The sequence below is a fragment of the Phascolarctos cinereus genome, unplaced genomic scaffold (genome assembly GCF_003287225.1).
Source record: "Phascolarctos cinereus isolate Bilbo 61053 unplaced genomic scaffold, phaCin_HiC Scaffold_726;HRSCAF=1367, whole genome shotgun sequence".
In the NCBI taxonomy this organism is placed as follows: domain Eukaryota; kingdom Metazoa; phylum Chordata; class Mammalia; order Diprotodontia; family Phascolarctidae; genus Phascolarctos; species Phascolarctos cinereus.
In genome coordinates this window covers 404,574,861-404,592,559 of record NW_027556098.1, presented here as the reverse complement: position 1 = coordinate 404,592,559, position 17,699 = coordinate 404,574,861, and the positions used below count along the sequence as shown (strand labels likewise).

The following is a 17,699-nucleotide window of genomic DNA, read 5'->3' as shown; positions in this document are numbered from 1 at the left end:
CTCAGAATGCAGAGGTGGTTCTCTGCCTCACTGCCTTGCTCTTTCCCCTTCTGGACTAGAAGATACCCATCCATTCTCCCATGGGAGGAAAGTCAAGTAAACCAGTACTGGTTTGAAGGAAATCACCTCTGAATGACTATTACATGACATTCTAAGAGGAAGGTCCAAACAAGCTTTGTCATGAGAGAGAAACTATAAACTTCTCTAATCAACCAACCTTGACATTTCACATCAGGCTTTCTGAAAAACTATTCCTATTTGACTTCACAGAGATGGTACTACCTTCAGAGTGTGCTGCGTGGACAACTGAAGGGACTTCGGGTAAGTCCCCTGGCACACAACCTAGATCCCACAACCTCTTTTCCAGAAAGCACACAGACCTAGTTTCTCTAACCCACAGCAGGAAGGCAAAACAGTTTGTCTTGGCTAAATTCTTTTTCTTCTTCCACTGACACTTAAGGAGCCAATGCATAGTACTAGGGCATGGGTAATGGATGCTTCTGGCAGTAGTATGAAACCTCTGAACTTTTTTTTCCAGAAAACTTGTTTTTAGGGGCAGCTAGGTGGCGCAGATGATAGAGCACCAGCCCTGAAGTCAGGAGCACCTGAGTTGAAATCCAGCCTCAGACCAAACACTTGACATGTACTAGCTGTGTGACCTTGGGCAAGTCACTTAACCCCGATTGCCTCACTAAAAAATAAATGAATGAATAAAACCTTTTTAAACACATAAAATACATAAGGGGAAACTGAATATATAGTTAGAAAACATCTGTTTTTAAAAACATGCTCACAGCCTACGGTTAAGAACCCCTGTACTAGAGAGACTAAGGAGAGCTCTGAAGATGCTGTTCAGGCTAGGTTTAACTGGATTCTCCTGGTCAGGAGAAAGGTGATCCAATTCGTAGTGTAGGCATTTCATATTTGCTGAATGAATTCCTAAAAACTAGATTCTAAATATGGCTGTCCCATCAGTAAATTAAAAACATCAATGAATGTTTAAGGAACTATTTCATTTGTAGTGAAGGTTTAAACGGTAAAATGTTAATGTTACCCAGAGAGGAGAAGTAGTGGAGACAAGGTACAGTGAAGAGCTAGATTTAGTTAAGAGCAAACAGAACATGAAAATCCCTAGAGCTCTTGAAACATAAAAGCTTAAAATACAGGGCAATTTTTAATCAAGGGTAAACTGTTTTCCTGAAGTCTCTCATGAAGACTATGTAAACAAGAGCTCTTATTCTTTACTTATGAAGAGTATGAAAGTTATAAGGAACTTAGCAATGCCTGGCAGCGGGGGTCCAAGGCAAGAGAAGTAATTTCATTAAGCACCTGCCTTTAAGCAAGACCACTACTTAAGCCATTTATAACAGACATTCTTTACAAATATGAATTACCGGGATGATGAGAAGGGAGCACCTCCAGGATTGAAGAAGCTAATTTACTTTTCACCTCTTCTTCCATTTTCCTGACCAATGAATACAGCTTCTGGAAAATGGGGAATTGGTGGGAATTTAATATCCTATATTTAAGTCACTTAGAAACTTACAAACTCATCATCAATTCTGCTATAAAGAAAGAGTATATTTGTTTAGGAAGAGTCACATAGTTCCTTCCCCCTGAATCTTTGGTGTCATTACAAGTTATACTAGTTTGTTAAAATTAACTCACAGTGACATTGAATCATATTTCCATATTCTAGGATAGTGGATAAACTAGCTTTTGAAATAAACTTATTTTTTACAGCTCAGCTAGGATCTAATCTTTGGTCCATTTCAGTCATTAGCCCTAGATGCAGAAATTTCACTGTTTTATCAGAACAGCATCAGTCTCAAAAATAATACTCTACAGCACAATATATGTGGGGAAGGTGGGAATTTGTTTTTGTTGGTTAGGAGGGAAGGGGGTCAGTTAGTGTAGAGAAGATGTGGAGTTTCTGTGTCAGCCATCTCCGACCCTCAGCTGTCTCTGAATAGCCTCCTGGGCCAGTTCCCCGAACCCAAGAGACTCAGATCGTTCTGCTGAAGCAAATTCTTTAGTCCTCAGGCATTTGGCTGGAAAGTAGCTCAGTTCATATTCTCACCAAGGCCCTGGTTGTACAAGGAGAAGCCATTCAAATAGAGTAGGTTCTGGAAAGTGTGGTTCTGACAAGATACCAGCTTAGCAGAATCAATTTGATTTGGGTCCCAAAGCTATACCAGAAGATCCCCTCCTGGTGCCTTCATCAACCCCCCCCCCTCGCCCAAAAACACCTTTAACAGCAGTAATACCAAATTATTTCTTGGTTTCAGTTTTGTAAGCTTTCTCACTCCACCCCTATTGTCAGAGACAATATAGTATCTATAATAAATTATTTCTTCGATATGTTTTGGATTTCTTGACACCTTTTTAGAAAGAGACAGTCTGGAACATTACAGAACCAGGGGTAGAGATGACCAATTTCAATCAGATTGGTGTAGGCTCATGACCTTGCTTTTCCCATTATAAATTTTAAAAAGTTTTTAAAGTTCCTACATACGGTAGAAACTGCACATTCAGGCAAGCTGCACACCCAAACCCATGCCAGGTAAATATATACTATTCTAAGATAACAAGCTTCCTTTCTGGTGTACTTTCAGAAAGGTAAAAATATTTCCTAGCATTGATTCTCCCAAGGGAAGATAAAGTTACTGAGAAAAAGAGGAAAAAATATCAGCCTTCACATGCAAAAATCAAACTAATTAATGTCCTGTCACCAGGATGGCACACTTTGAGGTTTTCCTAGTGGGGATGGAGCTAGTTGGGACATTTTGGTCCTATCTGAGGCTCTAAAACTGAATAAACTCATCAGTTAAAAAGGAATCAATCTCAAAACACAGATCTCAGCAACACTTCGCCCAACTGAAACAGGCATCTTTTAAGACATAACTGACTTTTACTCACTCATGTTTACACTGCCACTAACCAAAGCATATAATTACCTAAAAGGAGGCCACCAGGAAATGATAACACTATTGTCAAAGAGACCTAGAATAAAGTTCTATTAAAGTCCTGTATATAGCCTCTTCCAGTATTATTTCTCTCCCATTAGATTCCCATAGCTTGGTAAGGACTCGCAGTGATAGGCATTTTTAAGTTTCATGAAAAGTCAATTTAAAAAAAATCTGTGAAATCATGTAATTAATGAAGAAAATTTCAGGTTTTATGATTCAAAGAAGCCCAGTTAGTTTAATATGTACACAAAGATAATGGCTTCTTGAGACTATCTTCTGAGCAAACGCTAAAGGCTGTGACACTTTTATAAATAGGGTAGGAGCACCAAAAAGCCCCACAAGAGTTACGATCCTAATGGCCATCAAGAATATGCTCTTCTAATCCCCCCACCACACACATACACACACACACACACACACACACACACATTCTCTCTCTCTTTCTCTGTAAAATACACACACACTTTAAAACTCTTCAGTCTGATTTCTAGGGACGTAGAAAAGTAACATTTAAGTCTGTCTCTCTCCCATTTCAAACCACAAGGGGACCCAATAAAAATATAGGATGTGAAGGAAGACAAGGGATATTAGGATAATTTAGCAATGTAAGAACAGGGTAACATTTTTATTAAGACAGGCGTATATCTTAATTTGAAATGGAACTTCTGCTTTTGTGCTAAGGTACATAAACGGATGGTACAGAAAAACAAGTTAGGTACAGGGCAGAAAACCATTTCAATTCAGAGCTCACATTTTAGCTAGCCTGAAATAAATCTAGCCTGAATAACAGGATTCAAACAATCTCTTAGCTTAAGGGCGGCTTCAAAGAAAGGACTAAGGTAGGGGTGGTTAGTTCCATTAACATGGATATAGTTTTGTATAGCAGTGTGACAAAAAATTTCAATGAAGACTTCCAAGGAAAGGAAAGGAGGGGGAAGCCCTCCCATCCCTCCCTTTATCCTACATAGGACAGGTTACAGGACTTCAGAGACCAGCCTACCAAAGTTCTAATAAATCTTGACTCCAGCATTTGCCAGGAGTACAACTAGAGAGAAGTCACTAAATTTTCCTCAACCCTAGCTTCCTTATCAGTAAAACAGGAATAACAACTTGGAACCTCAACATGGTTGCTAAGCTGTAGAGAGACAATGATTTTTTTTTTAAAGGCAAAGTAATGGAAGAATACTCAAGTGTCTTATGGTTTTAAAAATTTGAAATCAGAGGAGACAGACACCTCTATGTACCTTTCTTTTTGTAAGTTTGATAGCAAAATAAGTGAATTTTATAGCCCTAAAAGGTTTGGGCATGTCACAAAGAGCCAAATTAAAATTCAAGTACAGTTTTCAGTTATTTAAAAACATTTTATTCAATGGTACCAAGAATAACAGAGAAGCATGCAACAAAAGGACCCCTGGGGCCCAAGGCACTGCTGGATAGACCAAGGTTAAAAAAAAAAGTGAAGCCTCCAGGGCAAACCGTCTAGTGCCAGCATCTGGGAAGGGTTCTGAAGGCCTAAATCTTAGTAAGTACCCTGGAGGACCTTCACAGCACCCCGGGGGGTCTGAGAACCCTCATACTAGCATCAACATAAACCTACTTGGGGTAGGCCTCAGCGTTAAAGGCCCAGAAAAAAAGGAGCAAAAATTGGAAAACATTTTAAGCCCACGAAACCCAAGCTGGACTCATGCTGACTTCAGAATAAAGCAGGAACCTCTTCAAGGATCAATATTCAATGGAATGGAAGAATCCCATGGCATCACATCATGCCACGAATCTTTAGTCACTTTATAAAAACAAAATTTTTGTAGCCATTTACATAAAGAAAAGTGGCCTTGATAGAAGTGTTACTGAATTCACTTTTGTACCAAAAGGGAGTTACTTTATTGTGCTAAGAGGAAAACAAACAGGCTGTCACGTTGTACAGCTCCTAAGCTCCACAGGAGAAAAATATTCTGTGGACATGAAACGTGGGCATAACAAAACACAAGGGAGAAGGAGCACAAACCCATCGGAAGGGATGCATCCTGGCCAGGCAAGGTGTCTAGCACTTGATAGAACAACTGAGTTTCACCTAATTAAGGGAGGACAGAAAGGGAGAAGCATTTGCTGCTCCAGCTGATATTTCTTTTTATTTTGGCACTCAATGTGCACCTATTCCTCTATCCCTGTACTTGCCTGCTGCGAGATTTACTGATGAACTCCAAGCACCTTGTGTGGGATGCCACTCAAATCAAAAATAAAACAAAACACAGAGGTGTCCAAGGAGAAACAGAAAGTTAATTTATTATAGCTATAATTATTATTCAAATCTCAAGATTTGGGTGTCCTTGCACCAATGGCTCTGATGAGAGGAGACTACCCAGAGGTAGAAGTTAGTTTATATAACCCTGAAGGTTCAATTCCCCCTCCCTCACAGCTAAAAATGTGCAGTTAGGAAGATAATTTACAATTGTTTTGGAAGGTCTCAGGGATTGAGCAGATAATGCTGGGAACAGAAAGACATCTGAATAAGACCCTGTCAAAGGGAGATAAGGGGTCTTGAACATTTAAGGGTTTTCCGGGGCTTGGGACAAAATGCGCATCTGGATAAGATCAGAAGGCAGGCCAGGGCTTAACAACTAGACAAATTTTAACTGCTAATATTTGGCACTAAAAAGAGAAGATCTTACAGTAATCTATTCTTAACCCTATCCTAACTTCTGAACTCACTACCTTAATTACACTGAGAAGTCTTCACTGGGACATCCCATTCAACCTCAACCATGTGGTATTCAGACTGGACAGGACATGGCTGGACCAGAAACCTGTCTCCAATTTGGACTGGTGTAACCTAGGGCTGGACAGCTCATAGACAAGGTCTGCCGATGTACAATCCTCAAAATGAAACATGCAGATTCTCACACAGGGGTTAAAGAAACTAGATTATCTGAGAAATTAACACCAGAGTTTATGAGGTAGAGTAAAAGAAAGTTAAAGTCAAACAAATTGAATCTGTTTAGTAGTAAAGAAGGAAATAAGAGGCAGAAAGGGAAAAAAAAGGGAAACAGCAGGGGAAGGTCAGCTCTCCAGGGAGGATAGAATGTGGAAAGACATTTGAAAACCACCCAGCAGGATCATTTATGCAAAGGAAAATCAGCCTTTTCCCAAGTTCAATTATTTTTTCTATTGTTCAGTGTCCTTCTCTCACTGCCTTCCAAATAACCTATTAATTTTTCATGGAGATTTTAGCAGCAGGCCAGCCACCAGGCTCCAATTAATTAGCAAGAGAACAAACTTAACCCCTATGCAAGAAGAGACCTTGTTATCCTTGGCTGGCTATGAGAAGAAAAGAATGTCCCCAACGAAAGCCTCTGGCCTTCCCAGCAAATCACGTGCTGTATTTTTTTTTTTAAATCAAACAGCCCAGCCACAAAACAGATGATGCAACTATAGGTCACTTGTATTTATCCTGGTTAGCTCCATTCCAAACCCCTGGGATGAGACTTCAGTCCTAAAACAGAAAGACAGTCTAATACTTGAAACACCTGACCACATCATGTTTTTGCAATTCTGAATCCAAAGCAAGTGGCTAAGTCATTGAAATGGAACACAGCTGACTTTCCCTTCCCCTCCCCCCAAACCTGGCCCTAGAAATTCAAAGGGTTTTATTTCCTTCCCTGATTACATTTTAATGGGATAAGCCTGCTCCATTTCCATGGTGATTACGCACAAGAAGTATGACAAAATTTCAAGATGGTCTCAACCTGGGAAGAATGGTAAATTGAGGCTACCTCTCACCTCAGGGTTCAGACCCCCAAAAGAACATCAACGAATACTAGTTGGGTACTGCATTCCAAGGCAGAATAACAGCCTCATACCACCTATTTTGAGGCTTTCAACCTTATAATAATGAGGTGGGTCTGCCAGCATAGAGCATTAAGCTATAGTTCTCTCTTTAAAACAAAACAAAACAAAACAAAAACGGGATCACTACAGTTTAAGGTACAAGTTGCATAAATATCACAAAAATGGCTACTGAAAAAATAATTACAAAAACAATTACCAGCCAATAATTATTTTTAAAGAGGAATAGTCACAGACTACCTATGTCAATAAAGGAACTGAAATCTGACCTGTAAGAGAGGAGGAGTTCTCATGGAGGATGATAAACAGAGAAACACTCTACTGTGTGTGTGTGGGGGGGGGCAGCTACAAAGGTCACTGCAAACAAAAACATTTTTTTTTGCTAGTAAGGTATCTGTCATCTCCTTTAGGTACCCCCAGCTTTTATGTCTCAAGGGCTTTACCACAGTAAGCACCTTATGCTCTTAGCAAATGTAGTTTAGTCACAAGAGATGGTGCCCATTATAAACACTGATCTTCTTTTCCTCTAGTCATGGCCCCTCTCCTACAGTCTAAAAACCACTCCTTTTTAGTGTGTGCTCTGATTCTTGATCTGTGCAGCTGTAGCAAAAAAGGAGTTTTTTCTTCAATTGTTTGCAATAATTTTAACTCAACCATTAAAAAACAAAGATTTGCTATACATGGATTTGATCATCATTCCTCTGCTTAAAATTCTTCAGTGGCTTTCTGTTGCCAAGCAAAATCCCAACTGCTCTGCTTGGCACTCAAAGCCTTGTGACGTATTACAGACCTTTGGAGTCTTCTCTGCCCCAATCCCCCAAGCCCATCCCGTCCCATCCCAAAGTGAAGTGTCAGCCCCCTGCCAGCTTTGCTGAGGAATGCTTTTCTTCTACCCCCTTTGCCAGAATCCCTAAGCAGCCTTGGAAGCCCAGTCCAAAGACTGCTAGCTCCATCTTTCATATACCTCGGCTCTCCCCAACCTAATCCCTCCAGCTAACTTTCATCTGCTACTTCATCAAGCCCTTTTTTTTGGGTGACTCTTTAATGCACTTACACATGACCTCATAATACAGCATTACTCTTATCCCCCTAACTGGGCTCTAAGCTCTATAAGACTATGGGCTGTGAACTAACTAAACATGGTCTGACCCTAAGAACAAGGCTTGGCATATAATGATTTCTACCGTGTATGATGTTTAATGTTTGCTGAATGTATCTGTATATAAGAAGGGACCCCTAAGAGTGGCCCAATCTGCTCATTTCCCTTATGAAGAAACTGAGGCTAAAGAAATTTAAGTGACTTGAAGTCATTCAGGTGCCAAGTAATGGAACAAAGATTTTAACACGACTTCTACCCCAAAATGCATGCTGTAATCTTCCCCCTATACCACAGCTTTCCTATGTTGGCCCTAGGGGGTGCCCACAAAAAGCGTAGTTGTCGGGGCCTGCAGGGTAATTTTAAAAATCGTTCTAAAAGCCGTTGGTGTGACCTTCCCCAAATGGAAAGCTAAGTACAACTCTTAAGCAATAACTACTTTAAGGGGCACTTTCTGGGGAGAAAGAAAACTAAAGAACTGATCATTTGTGGCAAACACCCTCCACAAAAATCACAGCCCCAAAGCGGTTGTGGTGGTGGTGGGTGTGCTTTTGATTAGCCTATCCTGCTTTGATTTTCAAGTTTCGGTTGGATACAAAACACATTTTCCATGCCAAAAACAGGTACCTCAAACTCATCTTCAGAGACTGTCCCTTGAGTTAACTGAGGACAGTCCATGAAGACAGGGATGAAAACAGCCAAATGGTTGATTCACTCCCACCCCCACAAAAGAAAAAAAGTCTTGCAGGTAGCAGCCACTCATCTTGGTTCCTTAAAGACTGGTCAGTGATAAGAGAATTTTCAAAAAAATCAAAGGGGTTTGGGGAACATAGCAGAGACCAGTTAAGACACTGTGAAGAAACAAGGCCCACGGGTTGAGGATCTTTGTGCTGGCATAATAACGGCTGTCCTTATGGAAGAGATAAAGTCATAGAGTAATTGTGCAAACCAAGGACAATGCATCTAAGGAATCCATGTTAAGGAAGGTGTGGAAAGGGTAAGGCACAGAAATGTGCCAAAGGTCTTAAAAGACCATGTACAAAAATACCTACCGATCCTATCAATGTTGTGATTCTATTTTATGCATGAAATAAAGCTGAAAATAAAATGAAATTCTACTGCAGAGTAAAACAGGGCTATCAGTGAAAAAGCCTGCCCTGAACAAGGATTTTATAGCTACGTGAAAATGTTTGGGTCCAGAGGAGAGAGAAAAAGGATGAAGTGCTCAGGGTTGGAAGACCACCCAGAGTAAGCCAGGTAGACCAGAAAGGAAAACTCCACGGTGCTTTGTGGCCTATGGACCCCTTCCACCTGGCAAGTCAAGTCATCCCCACACTTCCAAGTTACAATAGATACAACCTAGTGCAGTGAAACATTACCCACCACCCAAAGGAACTATACTTATGTGGACTCATCACTTAGTGGTGACTCTTGAATACAAAAAGAAAAATACTGCCTACCTCTAGCAATAAGATACTTGCAAAGGCCCACCCCTCCCTTTCTCCATCCCCACCTAGGATCAGGCAGAAAGAAACTCACAAAGCCTCAGGCTATCCCACACAGCTCCTGCCTGTCCCAGGGCTGCCTCACTGACATGTTGGACTGTCCATGACGCTCCTAAGCTGGGACCATCTCTCTTGCTTCCTCATGCTTCCTCCCAGAACAGCAGCAAAGCAGCCATAAGCTCCGACTGATCCTATCTCAACTGAAGGCAGCCAACGTATTTCCTGTGCACTTGGGGTTACAGAACAATTGTTAGAGGGAAAAAAAGTAATAAAAAGCTCACGCTCCCTAATAATGCAGAAAACATCAGTTGAAATTAGGCAAAAGCAAAGACAACTGGAGAAATAATAATGAAGAGTGGAACCTAGAATGTCAAATAGTCTTGAGGTAAAAGTAAGCAGAATTTGTGTCAGGTAAATAAGACAGGTCCCAAGTGGTAAAGAGCTTCCAGAGGTGGGGAAAATAGATTAACTCACACAGAGTTACCAGTGGTCTTCTTTATTTGTTAAGTCTTTTATAAGAGGAATATTTCCCAGCTGATGCACGTGTACAAAAGCCCTGTGATACTGGGAAAACGCAAGTGTTTGCCCAAACTGCCAAGAAGTGAAATCACTCAACCCTGCTAGGAAAACAGGTCTATTCACAGACCTAGCTCTAATGCTGCACACCCTGCTGCTCAGCCAAGACTACCCAAACCAGGAGTTACCCATGCTGTCCAGTCTAAGCTATAGGAAACTTTTCTCCATTTGACATCTAAGATAGAAACACATGAAGCCTCTGAGAGTGTGGTGAGAGGGTTAAATTGGCTGAATACCACTTTCAGTTCACCTTAAACTTGGCATAGCCTGCCTAGGCCCTTCCCCAACACATTCCTCCAATGTGTTTCCTTATTGTGCATTCTCAAGTTTTAAAAAAAAACTGTAATTTCTAATTCTTCCATAGGGAGTAATGTAATTTCCATTGATATAGTGATTATCAATAAAGGGCAATACTGATGGTTAAGCCAGTCTAAAACTGTAAGAGATGGCCACTAACTAGCTACTGCAGCATAGGCTCGAAAGATGCCTCATGCTTCCAGAAAAGTCCTGGTCTCTTAAGTCCTCCCCTTCTTTCTCGGTATAGGGAACAGACTACATTGAGTTTATTTCATATGGAATTTGATAATTTTGTTTCCTTCCAGCAGCCTACCTATAGTTATAGTTGTACCCAGCCATCAGCTAAGTACTATTAATAATGTTTAACAGAAACATAAAATGTCACAAACTAATAAGAACTCATTTCAGAAGTGTCTCTAAATGATAACATTTTATTTCTTCAAAGAAGTAAATTGTTGTATGCCCTGATGGTGCCCTGGGTTTAACCAGAATATTTCCACTGTCCTTTAAAATGAGACAGTCATAGTGCTTCAATAGTAAGGTGCCCTTGTGTCCCTGATGGGCACCTGATCTAAAGTAGTCTGAAATAGGCACTATCACACGAAGGGCAGATCCCTCTTAAACACTGCTCCAGGAGAGCTCAATGAAATAAAGACTCAAGACACCTCTGGGGATCTGGAACCCAGGGGTTAACCTATCTTCATTTGAAAATTTGTTACAAAACAATTTTAATAGCTTAAAAATCAGTATTTCCTGAGTGTTTCACAGTCTTACTAAATAAGAAAAGGGGGGGGCCCAGCTACGTGGCACTGTGGAGTCAGGAGGACCCGAGTTAAAATACGGCTTCAGACACATAGTAGTTCCTAGCTAAGTGACTCTGGGCAAGTCACTTAACCTCAATTGCCTCACTATAAACCCCCCCCCCCAAAACCTGGGAGATTCAAACCACCTAGAGAGAAGATAAGAAGTGAAGTATCAATGGTTTGGTAGGAGTGAAAATGCCCACCTGATGATTCACAAACACAACCCTTCCCCTTTCTTTTGTGAGGACTCTCAGCTTCAGATGGCCAAGGACTGGAATTCTATTCACTTACAGGGATTCTTTAAGAGAACTCTATGAACTAAACTGCCCTATGCCATAAAATGACTGGGTATTTTAACAAAATAAACACAAAATATCACATATATTCAGTTTAGACCTTTCAAACTTCCTGGGGGCTTAAGGTATGAAGATAATACAGGCCAATATCAAGATTTACTTTCCTTCCATAAGATTAATCTGATCAGCGATTATGTGTCTAGGCTACCAAATTATGGATTGTTATAAGATCATCCTCACACATTATAGCTGCTCAGCAGTATATGGCATTGGCTACAGGGAAAATGAGAGAATGTAGTAAAACAGTGAAAGAAAATTCACTGAAGAGGTGACAGGAGATATCCCCCCCAAAAGGTCAGCTGTTTATACTACTGCCTAATGCAAAAAATCATGAGAAGTGGGAAATAATTTGTAAACAGCAAGTTCTAGCTAATGTTTTTTTTTAAATTGCCTGGGCTTCCAAAAATGTAATTCCTGAGAATTCTGTAAGACATCAAATAATGGCATAAGACTAGGCTATCTTATGCATGTCAATTAATTCATTCAACATTAGAGCAGCACAGAGAGATTGCTCTAATATAACTGCCAGTGACCCTATGTTGACTTAAGAAATCAACGATCATATCTAAATGCCCTCAGTAAACTTGGTGCTTGTGACTTGAAAAGAACAGAGCTGAATCTTGCAGCTCCACCACGACTCCAACTCATATTTACTTTGAAACATGCTCCCGATCTTTCAGGTTGCTCAGACTGCTTATCTTGAAACACCAGGCCAAACCTTAGAAACAGTTGATTGCTAATGCCCATGGAAGCCTCAGGTGCTAACTACTTGGCACCACTAGCTAAAGTGGAAGCTGAAGGAAAGAATGTAGGGGAGTAGAGCAGGAAAAAATCCCTCTAGAGCCAGAGGATTCAGGTTCAAATCTTGGTTACAACAGTTACCACTGGTCTGACCTTGCCCAAGTCACTCGACCTCTGTTGGCTTGGGTTTTATCATCTGGAAAGTGAGTGGGCAGTATAAATCACTCTCTATTCGAGATCTGAACATAAGAAAGGAAATGTACTATTACCACATGTTCAGTGGCTGTTCTGAAGTACAAATCAACCATGAAAAGAGTGCAAACACAATCCCCAAAGTATTTCCAGCAAAGGACAGCTAAATAGTTTTAAATCAAGAAGCAACTAATAGAACCCAAACCTGACAAAAAAAAAAAAAGGCAGCCCAGTGGAAGACATTGTGACCCTGTGTGAGTCATTTAACTTGGATTTATTCCAAATGGGCACAAGGCTACCTACCTCCCAGGCTTGCTGTGTGGCCCAAATGAAGTATTCCTAAGGATGTTGCAAGCCTTAAGGCATTATATAAATTCAAAGCCATAAAAGCATCTTGTAAACCTCAAAGCGCTATATTTTCATTTTGCAGGTTAATAATAAGGCATAGTAGAGATCATCATGCCAGGGGAGTCTGCTTAGTGGCAGAAGGCCACCTTCCTACACTATGGTACTGATATATCCAAGATACTTCACACCAGAAGCAGCAGGGCTTATGGCTCCTATTTTCCTAAGAGTTGACCTGCACTCATGTTAATCATTCATGTCCTCACCTAGTCATCCTTGTGACACATTTGGAGCCTACTGGTTAGGGCTAAACATACAACCTGTGATCAGGGAACAAAGCCAACCCGATAGCTTTAGAAACTAAGGAAATGGCTTTTGACATCCAGTTTTGATATCATTCACTACACTGAAGCTAGAACTGTGGCCCATTATGCTCTAGTGAAGTATGTTATTACAGAGTGAGTTCAAAACACTTTAGGTTCATAATACGTAATGATTTGTGAGCCACAACACCTAAGGACCAAGTTAGATGTAGTACTAGGGCTGTACTGAAATACATATGCATATACAGGCATAGTACTGAAGATCCCCATACCAAAAGTTCAATTCTTATAGAGGAACTTTATTTTTCCCAAATACCTTTTAAGTTTCCATGCAAAGACAGAGGCAGTTATGAATTTTATAGGAAAAAGTCTCCCCTAAATAGTCTCTAGTGTGAAATGGAGAGATGTAATAACCTTTTGTCTGACACAAGGATTCAGCACAATTGCTTCTTCAGCTCACTGGGGGGGAGGGGGGCGCGCCCTGAAATCTCTACATAACTCACCAACATACAAATTAAAGTACTGCCAAGTGTACTGCCTATAACCTACCTACAACAGGATCATAAGATTTAGAACTAGAAAGAAGCTCCCTTAAACAGAGTATCTATCTACTTCAGCCCTTACTATCTCAACACGCAACCTGAAGGCTAGAGACAGTTAGTTAGTTACCCATGGGCACAGAAGTCAATGAAGCCTGTATTTGAATTCAGGTTCTCTGATAAGAAATTCAGGGTTCCTTCCACCAAGTCACGCAGCAACTACACACACACACAAACTTTCTCTCAAATTATTCGTGCTTTAAATAAATTTAAGTATAGAGAGAGACTGCAAATTATTGAAGACAATCTGTCAGACTAATGAAATTGCTTTACCCTACTCAAAGCCTCCTCACAGATTTTTAAAAAGCTAAAGCATGAATTTTCCAAGACTAGCCATTACAATATAAATGAGGCTTGACTCTAGATGTTTTGAATAGAAACCACTTTTTAACAGCTTTAACAGGTTAACAAACGATATTCAATTATCTATACAAGGAGGAAAATAAACTGGTTGGTTTTTGAGTAAGAATCTGCCATCTTTTGAGTAGCTCCTATATCTAAAGGAGTTGAATTTAATTTATTCTGGGTTCTCCTCTCAGTAGCTAGACTTGTGTTTCAATTCACAATCCATTTCTCTTATTCCCTGCAATACATTTTTCACATCTCCACCTAGAAAACCTGTTGCGTCATCATTCTGTTATGAAATTAAGTGAAGGATGATTGTAAACTTTCCTAGGCAGTCAGTTTACTCTGTGTAAGTTCTGTGTAGTTCTCAAACAGATCAGCTATCGCACTAGAAAAGAACCAGCTGTTTCTTTATTTGCTCTGACTCATGTCTAGTCTGTGTGGGCATGGAACTGAGCTTTTGGAAGCTGGATAACCCTGTTAAGTTCAAAACTTTGGATGCTGAAATTCTTTTTTTTTTTTTAGGCAATTGGGAATAAGTGACTTGCCCAGGGTCACACAGCTGGTGTGTGTCAAGTGTTTGGTATGAGGTCATATTTGAACTCAGGTCCTCCTGACTTCAGGGCTAGCACTCTATCCACTGCACCACCTAGCTGCCCCTGAAATTCTTTAAAAAAGCATATCATTTCAATTTCCCAACCTAACCTGATTTCGAATTAACAATTAAGCACTTAGTATGTCAGGTGTTATCTGGAAAAACATGCTGCTGGCTTGGGCATTTGCTCTTTAACAATATAGGGGTCACTTCTTTTTAAAAAAGCATGTTCACCCAAGAAAAACAAAATAACCCAATGAACTGGGAACTGTCATTTTCTTTCCAAAAAAAAAAACCCTACTACATGATTATTCCAAGGGATGAAGAGGATAGATAGTAAGAGCAAGAGACTGTCCTTTTCCCTCCCCCAAAACAGGCAAGCATTTGGTACTCAATATTGCCTGAAATAAACTGTCAGCTGGGGTGGAGGTTGTATAGACATACATATTTAGTACTCTACACATACACAATCCATTTTTACTGCAATGTCATTTGTTGCAAATGGGCTTGATCTGCACTGCATAAAGCAAGATACAAGAGTTCAGTAGAAGCCTGTGAATACTGTTGTAGGAGTCTCAGAATAGAACAACCAACAGGCTTTCCTTGTCTCAGCCAAGATGCAGTATGTAATGTGTGAAAAAAGGCATATTGGGCATATAAAATGCTGACAGTGTAAATCAAAGCCTTATAGTACCTTGTACTGGCTTTACTATTATGGCTGAAACAAGAAAAGATGGTTTTACTCTTACCACTCATTTCTATTACTGTCAATATAGCTTAATGATGGCAAAAATGGATGGTCAGGTGACACGTCACTTGGGAGAAAAAAAATAAAAAACTGTAATAAGATTAAGCTTCTTGCAATAGATAACTTTAATACTTATTAAATGCAACTCTTATGGGAGGAAAGGACTCCACTGGCAGTGTTGAAAATAGACACAATGAAGGAAAGAATCACAAAGTAGAAAGAAATCTTAGCTCTCCCAAATGCAACGTAGCTTAAGAAGTGAGAATCTAGAGACAGTTATCCCACCTGGCCAAGCAATATTTTGTCACAGAAAGGTCTAGGTGCAGAACCAGCCAAGGGAGGAATCCCAATGTTCTTCTCCATACCAGAAGAGAAGGCAAGCAACATGACCCTTCACTTCTCAGGGTCTACTGCTTACTAACCATAAAACTCTGTCATTAGGGGCAGCTAGGTGGCGCAGTGGATAGAGCTCCAGCCTTGGAGTCTGGAGGAACTGAGTTCAAATCTGGCCTCAGACACATAACACTTACTAGCTGTGTGACCCTGGGCAAGTCACTTAACCCCATTGCCTAACCAAAAAACCAAAACAAAACAAAACTGTCATGAACTGAAATGAGAGCACCCCTTCCCCCCAAGGGAGTGGACAACCAAAAGGTACAGTGGAGCTTTTAGCTGGCTATAACACATCACAAGAAAACAAGTACATGGAAAAGAGATAAAAAGTGTCATTAACAAAACGCATGACTGAAAAAAAGATGGGTTGGTCCCATGGTTAAGAGAGAAAAATCAACACATAGCAACCATGGTCCTCTGGTTATCCAAAACATCTCAAGACAACTCAAAGGAAGAAAGGTGCTCTGCCCACTGCGGGAATGCAAGAACACCTACATTAATGAGGTCACAGATATACCGGGGCATTATTATGACTGGGGTGCATTACAAACACTGAGCTGTAGCAAATAGGCTGCAAACATCATAAACACTGCTGCAACAGCTTTCTGAGACATAGAGGTCACTGAAATCCTTTGTTCAGGCCATGATGACCAAGGAATCACATACTAGCTCATTGGCACACTTATCTAAGTAGCTGCATGCGTAGATTTCCAAGAAGTGACTGAAGGTATTGGCCCATCGAGTTGATATGTGGGGCACCTTGCAAAAATTAAAAAAAAAAAGCGGCTATGAAAGTTTACACTCATCACTTACTTACTGCATGACAAGTATTATAGAAAGAGATGTGAAAGACAATGTATTGACATGGAACCAAAAAAGCACGGTTTCTTTCATGTCTTCAAGTTGTAATGCAAATATCTAGGGGGTTTCATGGCTGAGTTCTATCTATTCTTTTCCTAGCTATTATACAGGACTACCAAGGCAGGGTTGCCTTGGGCCCAATGGTGCTAAAATGACAAGAGGTCCTCCCAAAATGTTTTTTGGGCAAATTTATTATGACTGTCAAAATGGACTGGCCACTTTTCTAATCATGGTAATTAGAGGCACTGATCTAGGAAAGGATATAACAACTTGATAAAAGTGGCTCTGAGTTACCAAAATGATGAAATGGGCAAAAAACAGCCCAAAATAGTGTGCTTCAGTGCTTGTCCCTGAGAAGGACTGGACACCAGCATCTTTGAATTTTCTGCTCATTCATCACTCAAAGTGTGATGCTGGATGTTCTAGTTTAAAAAAAAAAAAGCTAAAGCCTGAGTCAGTTCCAGTACCAACCTATCAGTGTCCTAGGAATGCAACCCGCCTTCATACCTGACAGGACCATTAATAGCCTTACTGTACCTGATGTTTTTCAGAGAAGACATCAAAGGGAGCTGCAAGAGGAATTTGCAATTTGGCAAAATAACAGAACTGTCAATTTACTAACTTGTATGAATTTTCACAAGCCCCTTTATCATCTGTAATTAGGACTAGTCTCTGTTTCAAGGTATTAGTAATGTGCCCCAAAGCACCAGGATGGGTCTATGTAAATTAGCTAACACTACTCCCTACAGTCAACTAGTCTAAGTCCCAACCAATCATCGCATATGACAGAAATCTGCAGATCTGCTAAGCCAAGTAATTTGGACTCATCTTTGGCAAATTAAAGCCAGAATTATACTTTCTAAATACTAAAAACAAAAACCCTAACACTTGAGAGTACAGTACAAAAAAAGGATCTATTATACATTTACTATTTAGTCTAATTTTAAAACACGTTCATTTGTAAAGCTGATTAATTCCCTTCTCAAAATAGAAGATAACCAAATGATGGATAGGGAAAGACTAGCTGGTTCAAGATATAGCAAAAAAGACCAGGGAATAGATGAGGCTGAAATATGATGTGATCAAAGGATTACAACAGAACTTGGCAACAG

At 40.2% G+C, this 17,699-nt stretch overlaps 1 protein-coding gene across 1 annotated transcript in view; it reads right to left on the bottom strand.

Annotated features, from left to right (window-relative positions):
• Positions 1–17,699, bottom strand: part of SSU72 (SSU72 homolog, RNA polymerase II CTD phosphatase) — a 46,880-nt gene that overhangs the window by 6,287 nt on the left and 22,894 nt on the right. The window lies entirely within an intron of this gene.